This window comes from Archocentrus centrarchus, chromosome 16 (genome assembly GCF_007364275.1).
Source record: "Archocentrus centrarchus isolate MPI-CPG fArcCen1 chromosome 16, fArcCen1, whole genome shotgun sequence".
NCBI classification, from domain to species: domain Eukaryota; kingdom Metazoa; phylum Chordata; class Actinopteri; order Cichliformes; family Cichlidae; genus Archocentrus; species Archocentrus centrarchus.
In genome coordinates, this window is record NC_044361.1 from 17,787,785 (window position 1) to 17,797,981 (window position 10,197).

The window sequence follows — 10,197 nt, forward strand, 5'->3', positions numbered from 1 at the left end:
CTTAAACAGTGCATTACATCAAGTTCACCTCTGTGGACCATGTTTAAGGAGAAAATCACTGCTCTCAGAACCACACAAAATTGTAAGACTTTTGTCAACCACTACAACAAGAAGAGTCATGAATATTGCCAGCACATTGTTCAGTCACATGAAAGCATAGTAAATTTGTTTGAATTAGATGGGGCCCAATATGTTTGCCATGGGCCTGGCTAGTTACAACTGTGAGACAGACGGGAGCATGCTGATATAGTCTACATGAGTGGGAAAATTATAGGGGAGAGTATAGAAGTTACAGTCATGTAAAAAATAAAGTTCAAAACTAAGTCCACCCTTACTGCTTCCATAAGAATTAAGAATAAGTAAGTAAATTTTATTTATATAGAACTTTTTAAAATAAAGATCACAAAGTGCTTCACAACAATCAAAGGAAAAACAGTAATACAATAGTAATACACACAAACCACTAGTTAAAAGCTAGCCTGTACTAGTCTGAGCTGCTCTTTAAAAGTTTCAACTTAAATCCGCAGATCTCAGATGTAATGGTAGTGCATTCCAAAGTTTAGGAGCCACAACCTCGAATGCACAGTCTTCTTTAGTTTTCAGTCTAAAACAAGGAACCACCAACAGATTTTGGTAAGAAGATCTCAATGGTCTGGTTGTTATGTAAGGGTGTAAGCGCTCGCTAATGTATGCAGGCCTTTGACCAGGCAGAGCTCTGAAAGTAATCGCTAACATCTTGAACTGAAGTCTGAGCTTTATGCCAGTGCAAAGATGGCAAAATAGCTGTCACATGAAACCACTTAGAGTATTTAGCAGACAGGTGCTGCTAATCAAATGCACTTGACTAACTGAGTCGTCAGTAATTGTGATCGCCTCGATAAAAGCAGATGTTTGAGCAGTTTGGAAGAGTTGCCAGAAGAATGCCTCTTCTCTCGAAAAAGAACATGGCAGCACAGCTTAGGTTGGGAAAGTTGTATCTGAACAAACCACAAGACTTCTAGAACAATGTCCTTTGGACAGACCATACTGGAGATGTTTGGTCATAATGCACAGGACCATGTTTGGAGAGAACCAAACAGCACATGTGTCATGGTCCTGGGTTGTGCCCAGTGTTTGTATACTGTCTCTGTGCTTTGTTACCCTCTGTCTTTGTCTGTCTGTGGTGTTTAGTTTTCCTTCTTGTGTCTTCCTCTCAGGTGTTCCTCATCCCCTCTTTACCTAGTGTATATTCTTTGCCTGCATTTTAGTCAGTTCATTATCAGGTCCTTGTTTATGTCACGGTGGAGTGTGTGTCCCTGTTTCCAGTTCTCGTCTGTTTATGGATTATGCTCTTGGCCTAGCCTTCATGTGAATTTTGGTTCTGTTATTTTGGTCACGCAATAAAAACCCTTTAAAGTTATCTTGTGCCTACGGCGTCTTGCATTTTGGGTCCAACTCTGCCTGACACACTGTCCAGTTATGACAGAACGACCTGACCATCATATGGACACCACGGACACCAATTGGTTCAGTGGCACTCACTTGGCTCTAGGGGGACCTGCATTTTGGAAGAGCCCCTAGCGACACCGCTCACCTCCTCCACTGAAACTGCGAACGACACAGGCACAGAGGAGGAAGGATTCCCAGAAGCGTAGAGAATTTTCTCCAGAGTTGTGCGGTCTAACCCTGCAGGAAGCTTTTGATCGCTTCATGGGCTATCGCGGCCCTCCCACGCCACAGCCGTGGGCTTCTACACTGTCTTCACCGCCGCTGACACAGCCCATTCTTGTGGGGAGGGAACATGGTTTTCAGCAACAAAAATGGCAGCCCCTGTCTGCCGCCAGTAAGAGACCTGCACAGTCCCAGCCTGACAACGCTTTAAATACTGTGCAGCCTCCACCCACTTCTACCTTTCCACCTCGGTATGCTGGCACCGGGCCATCAGAGACATTATCAGCAGTAAGTGAAATAGATATTTTCTCCAAACCACCTCAAAAGACAGTAAAAAAAAAAAAAAAAAGTGTTTTGCCTGCTGAGGAATCATGGTCAGAGCTTTGTAATTATGTTTGTAAGCTGTGTGATTTATGGCTAAAAGATCCTTGTGAGGGGCTAGTGGAAGCCATAGCACTTTAGATTGTCATCCGATCATCCCTGGCTCCTGGACTCTTTGCCTGCCTTAATTAAAGACGTTGTTACTAAAATAATCTGATTGGAGGCACCTGTTCCTAATCAACTAGACACTGTAAAGGCTGTAAGCTCAGCTCAGTTGAGGCACCCTGCACCCGTTCTGTTTCCACGGGTAGAGACGGTCATGAACAAGCCAACCTTTGCGCCCGTTCCTGTTCCCCGGGTGGGGGTCAGAACGACGTGACCACAATGGACCCCGCAGATACAGAGATGTACCGCGGCACTCACCTGGTTCAGGGAGGACCTGCGTTTTTTAACGGTCCCCGGTGACGCCGCTCACCTCCCCCGCCTAAACCACAGGTCTGTCGTGTGGGCGGACTGTTTTTGGCTAATTCTTGTCTTGGAGCCATGGGCTCTGCAGCTCTCTTTCTCTCGGAGGAGCGGAGGAAATCAATTATCCATATAGTGGACAGGTTATGTTTGGAACTTTTATCTGACCCGGGTGAGGACAAGGAAAAAGTTATCTCAGCCAAACTACAAGGACTGGTTGCTAGCTTCCCGTGGTTACATGGGTTAGTGAAAGACTTTTTGATCACTACCCTTCACCTTAAGCCATCCATACCTGCTGCTGCAGAGCCTTCATCCCAGCTTCAGTCTCCGTCGCCTGCAGCAGAGCTTCCGTCCCAGCTTCAGTCTCCGTCACCTGCTACAGTCTCCAAGCAGCCTCAGTCCACGTCAGCTGCAGCAGCAACCTCCAAGCCTCAGCTGTAGCTTTAGCTCTCCCTCAGTTGCAGTTAGCTGTAGCTCCAGCCTCTGTCCCATCCCTGTCAGCTATAGCTCCAGCCTCTGTTTGGTCCCCGTCTGCTGTAGCTCCAGCCTCCATTCAGTCCCCGTCTGCTATAGCTCCTGTAGCTATCCCTCGCTCTCAGTCAGCTCCTGTAGCTCTCCCTTGCTCTCAGTCAGCTCCTGTAGCTCTCCCTCACTCTCAGTCCCCAGTGCCAACTCTCCCTACCTCATCTTCAGTCCCAGTCCCCTCTGCTCCTGTTCCCTCTGTAGTTTTGGTCCCCTTAGCTTCCCCTCAGTCAGCTTCCCCGCCTCCAGTTCCACCTCAGTCAGCTTCCCCGCAGTCAGAGCCCCTAGTGTCAGCTTCCACACCACCTCCATCACCTGCACCTAGGCAATCCCTAAAGCAGCCCCAGCTGTCCAGGGAGACAGCTGTGCACTCTGCACCGCAGCCTTGGCCCGCTCAGTCCGAGCCGCCAGGGGGTCCCGCTCAGACCGAGCCGCCAGGGGGTCCTGAACCAGAGTCCAAGCCGTTAAGGAGTCCCGCTCAGACCAAGCCGCCAGGGGGTCCTGAACCAGAGTCCAAGCCGTTAAGGAGTCCTGCTCAGTCCGAGCTGCCAGGGGTTCCCTCTCAGCCCGAGCGCTCTGAGTCCTCCAAGTGTCCCGAGTCTTTGACCAGCCTGGGCTCAGAAGAGTCCAGGCTGGCTAAGGCTCTGGAGAGTCTCCGCTGCATGCCACTTGGCCGCCCGCCTGAGGTCATCCATCTCCACCGCATGCCACGTGGACGGCCTCCTGACCTGCGTCATCACCGCCGCTGGGAGCGCCTCCTGTCTCGTCTCCTCATTGCCACTGCCACTGGGAGCGCAGTCGGCCTCCTGTGTCGTCTCCTCGTTGCCGCTACTGGGATCGCGATCGGCCTCCAGCCTCGCCCCGCCGCCGCTGCTGGAAGCGCGGTCGGCCCCCTGAACTGTCTGTTTTCCACTATGGATTTCCCGGCAGACCCCCCTGAACTGTTTTGCCTCGTCGCCTGTTTTGTGTTTGGACTGTTTTTTTAATCTGGCTTCGTGCCGCTGATTTTTGGCTCCGCCCTGTGGTTTTGTTTTGTTTTTTTTGGGGTCTGTGTTACTCCTCTGGGAGGACCCTGGACTGTTTTTGAGCCATGTTTGGACTCCTGTGTTTTGTGTCTCTCCAGTCAGAGCCCCCGTCAGAGCCCCTAGTTCCTCAGTCAGAGCCCCAGTCAGAGACCCTAGTTCCCCGGTCAGAGACCCTGTCTCTTCCGTCAGACCCCCAGTCAGAGCCCCTAGTTCCCTGGTTAGAGCCCCTGTCGGAGCCCCTAGTTCCCCGTTCAGAGCCCCAGTCAGAGCCCCTGTCAGAGCCCCTAGTTCCCCGGTCAGAGCCCCAGTCAGAGCCCCTGTCAGCTGCAGTAGCTTTCCCGCAACCTGAGTCAGAGCCTCTGTCAGCTGCAGCAGCCTCCTGGCCCTTGTCCCCGTCATCCTCACCACCACCATACACACCCATGTAATCCCCAGAGCAGCCCCAGCTGTCCATGGGGACAGCTGTGCGCCCTGCACTGCAGCCCCAGCCTGTGCACTCGGGGCCTCATCCAAAAGGTCCTGTACAGCCTGAGGATCCCACTCAGCGTGAGCGTCCGGGTCAGTCTGAGCCCCGTCTGGAGCCCAAAGGTTCCACTCAGCCCAAGCGTCCAGCTCAGTCCGAGCCCCATCTGGAGCTCGAGGGTCCCGCTTAGCCCAAGCGTCCGGCTCCATCCGAGCCCCGTCCGAGCCCTGTCTGGAGGCCGAAGGTCATGCTCAGCCCGAGCGTCTGGCTCCATCCAGGCCTCCTGCCTCGCCGCTGCCACCAGAAGCGCAGTCGGCCTCCTGTCCTGTCTCGCCCCGCCACCAGGAGCGCAGTCAGCCTCCTGTCCTGTCTCGCCCCGCCACCAGAAGCGCAGTCGGCCTCCTGTCCTGTCTCGCCCCGCCACCAGGAGCGCGGTTGGCCTTCTGTCCTGTCTCGCCACCACCGGGAGCCTGGTTAGCCTCCGGTCCTGTCTCGCCACCGCCACCAGGAGCACGGTCGGCCTCCTGTCCTGTCTCGCCGCTGCCGGGACCGTGGTCGGCCTCCTGTCCTGTTTTGCCGACGGGAGCACGGTCGGCCTCCTGTCTTGTCTCAGCACTGCAGCTGGGAGCGCGGTCAGCCTCCTGTCTCATCTTGTCGCCACTGCTGGCACTGTGGAAAGCCCCCTGATTTGCTTTGTCGCCACTGCTGGCACTGTGGAAAGCCCCCTGATCTGCTTTGTCGCCACCGCTGGCACTGCAGTCGGCCTCCTGACTTGTCTGGACTCAGCTGTCAGGCCCCTTGGCCTGGGCGGCCCCTTGAACTGTTTCCCCCAGTTATGTGCTGCTGTTTTTGCTTTTGTTTCTGTTCTAGCCCCTTGGCCAGGAGGCCACCCTGGAATGTTTTCCAGCCTTATGCCGACACTTTTTGTTCTGACCCTGTGTTTTTGTTTTTTTTTTGTTTTGGTCCTTGCTCTTGGCCCTCCTGGACTGCTTCTTCATCCCAGGTGCTTTGATTTTTGTTTTTTGGACCGTTTTTCAGCCAGTGTTGCTGCCTTTTGTTTTGTCCCTGTGTTTTTGTTCTCTTCCTGGGCTTGTTTCCTCTGTTGCTCCCTGCTTGCTTTTGTTTTGCGTTCTGGTTTTGTCTTGGGCCCTCCGTCGTGGTTTCTCGCCTCCCGCCCTGGTTTGGGTTTGTTTTCTGTTTGGGCAGTCAGGAGCTGACCTTTTTTTTTTGGGGGGGGGGTCTCTATGCTTTGATATCCTCTGTCTTTGTCAAGTTCTTGTGTCCTAGTCATTGTCTGTGTTCCACTTCCTGTTTTATTTTGGTAGGGTCTTGTTTCTTGTCTGTGGTGTTCAGTTTTCCTTCCTGTGCCTTCCTCTCAGGTGTTCCTCATCCCCTCATTACCTAGTGTGTATTTATTGTCTGCATTTGAGTCAGTTCATTGTCAGGTCACTGTTTATGTCACGGTGGAGTGTGTGTGTCCCTGTTTCCAGTTCTCGTCCGTTTATGGATTATGCTCTTGGCCTAGTCTTCATGTGGATTTTGGTTCTGTTATTTTGGTCACGCAATAAACACCCTTTAAAGTTATCTTGTGCCTACGGCGTCTTGCATTTTGGGTCCAACTCTGCCTGAAACACTGTCCAGTTATGACAACATGAGCACAAACACTTCATACCAACTGTCAGCACAGTGGTGGAGGGGTTTGGGCTGGTTTTGCAGCTACAGGACCTGAGCACCTTGCAGTCACTGAGTTGACCACGAACTTCTCTGTATACCAAAGTATTCTAGAATCAAATGTGAGGCCATCTGTCCAACAGCTGAAGCTTGGCTGAAACAGACGATGATCTCAGGCAGAGCAACAAATCTACAACTGAATGGCTGAAAAATAAAAGAATCAAGGATTTGCAGTGGCCCAGTCAAAGTCCAGACTTCAACATGATTGAAATGTTGTGGTAGGTTCTTGAGAGAGCTGTGCATAAATGAATGCCTGCAAAGTTCAATGAACTGAAGGAACACTGTAAAGATGTGTGGGTCCAAAATCCTCCACAACAACGTGAGAGACTGATGCAGCCATACAGAAAATGATTACTTCAATTTATTGCTGCTAAAGGTGGTTCTAGGAGCTGTTGAATCATGGGGTGTACTTAATTTTTCACATGACTGTACATCCCCAAACAAAGTAAAAAGATGCCTTGCAGTTTCAAGATCTATGGTGCCCCAAGGTGCAAAATATAACAACAAAACTTAAAACACAACATTTCCCTTTATGAAGAGTTAGTATTAACAATTTTTGTTTTTAAATGGATACAATTCAAGTTCTTAGTGACAGACTGAAGTTTCTGTACTACTTTCAGCAGTGTCCTTGCCTGGAATTGAAATTGAGTTTAAAAAGATGGAAAAGGAGTTTGGGATAATGAGAGAATATTTTAACAATGGCATTCCTTCCTTGAAAGCACGCTGGAAGGAATTCAGACTGAAATTACTGGATAATGTTCAACAAAGTTCTGCCTGCTTTTGTTATCCAGAGTTGTCCAGCTCATGTTAGCAGACATAACTAAAACAGAGACATTTGTAAGGCAAAGCATGCTTTTAAACATGTTCAACAGTGACAGTATTGTTTCTGCAGTCTGCACTGTATGCAGAGCATCTCGGGAATCATAAAGATGATATTTAAACAAACTAAATGAAAAGAAAGAAACATCTTGTTGAAAATGTGTTTTGGAAAATGCTTGTGTTTGGTTGGTTGTTTTTTTTGTGCATGTGTGTGTGTGGTGGGGGGCACCTTAGAGTCACCATACAAGATGTTTGAATGAAGAGGATTTTTCTAACACGACAATGAGATAAAACTGCAAAAAATCACAGAAGAGTTTCTGAACAAGGAAAAAGTTGAAAGTGTAACTAACTCCAGTGATGACATCACCAAAATGTTGACCGCTTTTTCTTCAGGCCGCAATCTTCGGTCCTCAAGCCAGAACCTCCTGAGGGTCCCTAAGACCCGGTTTAAAACCCGGGGTGACCGGTCCTTTCAGGTAGTAGCCCCCAGACTGTGGAATGCCCTGCCATTGTCTCTCCGCATGGCCGAATCTGTTGATTCTTTTAAAAAGCAGCTTAAAACACTTTTATTCAGACAAGCTTTTAGTTAAATGTTTTACTTTGTCTTATCGGCTATTATTTATTTTACTTGCACATTGTAAAGCACTTTGTGATTTTATCTGTGAAAGGTGCTATATAAATCAAGTTTTACTTTACTTTACTTTACTGTCCCCTGACTGAAATCCAATTTAGATGGCCTGACAGACGAGTGCAGTTTGAGCCCTTTGCCAAATCCCACATGCCATGCTGTTTTCACACATTTCCTTTTTATTTTTACTTTGACAGATAATACAATAATAACTTTGAAGTGGCTGAAACAGCTAAAAAGAATGTTGTGTCGATCAGTAATATAAATGGGGATATATAACATTTTAGTGACATTTTACTGCATGGCAAGTAAACAGTTTGACTCAGAGGTCATACAACATTGCTGTCATACTAGCCAACATGGTCCATATGGTTTGTATATGCTGTAAACAGACGGTGAATTGTGGTGACCGGATGACAAACTGGTTGAATAGACCATCTCTCAGAGGGAGAAAGATTCAGGAAGAAACTGCATCAGATTAAAAGATGATAAACTGCCCTAACCAACCTTCTCCTGGGTTTGATTTTTCAGCTAATCTTTAACTGTCCTCATTATTGAGGGGGAACAAGAAGAAAGAATAATTCTCATCCATTCATTCAATGTCAAATTGATTGTTTATCATTTAGAAAATACAAAATTTTGAAGGTCACTCTCAAAACTTGATATATGGATATTAACTGCAACTCACAGCAGTGTCCCTGCAACAAACATAACTAGGAACAAGATTAAACAAAGCTTTGAGCCATGTATGGTAAGTCAACAAAGCAGAGGTGCTGGTTTAGCTCGCTGTATAGAGAAGGTGACCCATGTGCTGTAAGGCCTGGTTTAAAATCTGCCCTGAGGCTATTTACTCTCTTTTCCCACCTTAGCGTAAAGATGAATGCTCTAGTTTTTAATCTACTGCACCATGTGAATGTCTTGAGCTACCTGTTCTTTCTTTAGGTTTTTGCTTGACCATTCATTTTCAGTCCAGTTCTTGAATGTGACCATTTTCAGAGGAATGTTTTTTTATTTGTTTCTTTAAGCCACTAATAACACTGTTTTATGGATCATTCAAGTAAAAAAGGGACGCAATTCAAGGGGTGAACCAGTGTTGTGTCTACACATAACAGACAACATAAAACCAAATTTAAATTGTATCTTTAGGCACTTTGTTAGTAGCAGCCTGTTTCAAAAACATATAATTTGTTACAATTTCTGTAGTGGAATCTCTAAAAAAATGCCAAAGATAACACAGTTTGACAGGCATAAAACAGTATTTTTTGTTGTGTGTGTGCTAATAAAGTGATTACCAAAGATCTATTAGCTGAAAACTTGGTATATCTCAACATGTTGTGCAGTCTGTCCTTAAGCATTTTAAGGAAACTGGACAAGTGGATTACACAAGAAGTGTCAAGCCTAAAAAACTATCTATAGTAGATGAACAGTATCTGAAAGTCATGTCATTAAGAAACGGGAAAAAAAATCCAACAAAGACCTGACACAGGACCTGACACCAGGAGAGAGGCACAACAGTGAGAGTCTAAAACACACTGAAGGGTCTGTCATGGTTTGGAGCTGCATTTCAGCCAGTGGTGTTGGGAATCATGTCAAAATTGATGGAATATTGAACACAGCAAAGTACCATCAGATTTATCTACCATGCAGTGCAGTTAATTTTTCAGCATGACAATGATCCCAAACACACTGCCAGTGCAGTAAAAACAAATCCAGATAGAAAAAACACACAATTAAACACCATCAGTCATGGAGTGGCCTCCCCAGAGCCCGGACCTCAACATTATTGAAGCAGTGTGGGATCATCTTGGTAAAAAACAGAAGAAGCGACAGCCAATATCCAAAGAAGAGCTTTAAATATCCTTCAAGAAGCTTGGAGAACTAAGGCTTGCCTGATACAGTACAGGCTGTGTTGAAGAATAAAGGTGGTCACACCAAATATTGACTTTCAGTCTCATTAGAAAATTATAATTTTGCATTTTATACTATATTTCCCTTTATGTTTGCATGTTTCAATAAATCACAGCACTCGTTTCACATTTTCCCCCTAGCAAAATATAAAGAAATGAGGGTCTGCTTAAGGCTTGCCAGTGTTAAGGCAGTACTGAATTCACACTGGCTTGAATATTTGTCACCAAGTGTGAGAGAAAACGCGCATATGGGGCTGCGGCGTCAAGTTTGAGAAAACACCGGAAGTGACATGTAACAGCATTTAGATATTACTAGTTTTTGGGACTACTACAACATCCTATTTCAAACGTTTAACATACCAATAAAAGGTTAACCTTTAAATAGGATGTTGTAGCTAACGTATGAGACAGTATGGGCTTTTTTTTTTTTAAATCTTTGAATGTAATGTTTACAGCAAGTGTTTTCAAAATAAAAGCACACATGCCAATTTTGAAAAGTATCGGATACGTCTAGACTTTTTCTATAGGACATGAGGACATTGTATGGCTAAATCAAGACTATAGCCGGGAAATAGATTTGTATCCTTATGCGAACTCTACTGTGGCGTTAAACTTTTACTAGCTTTTACTTTGCAAGCCTTAACCGGAAAGGCTATTTATTTTTCG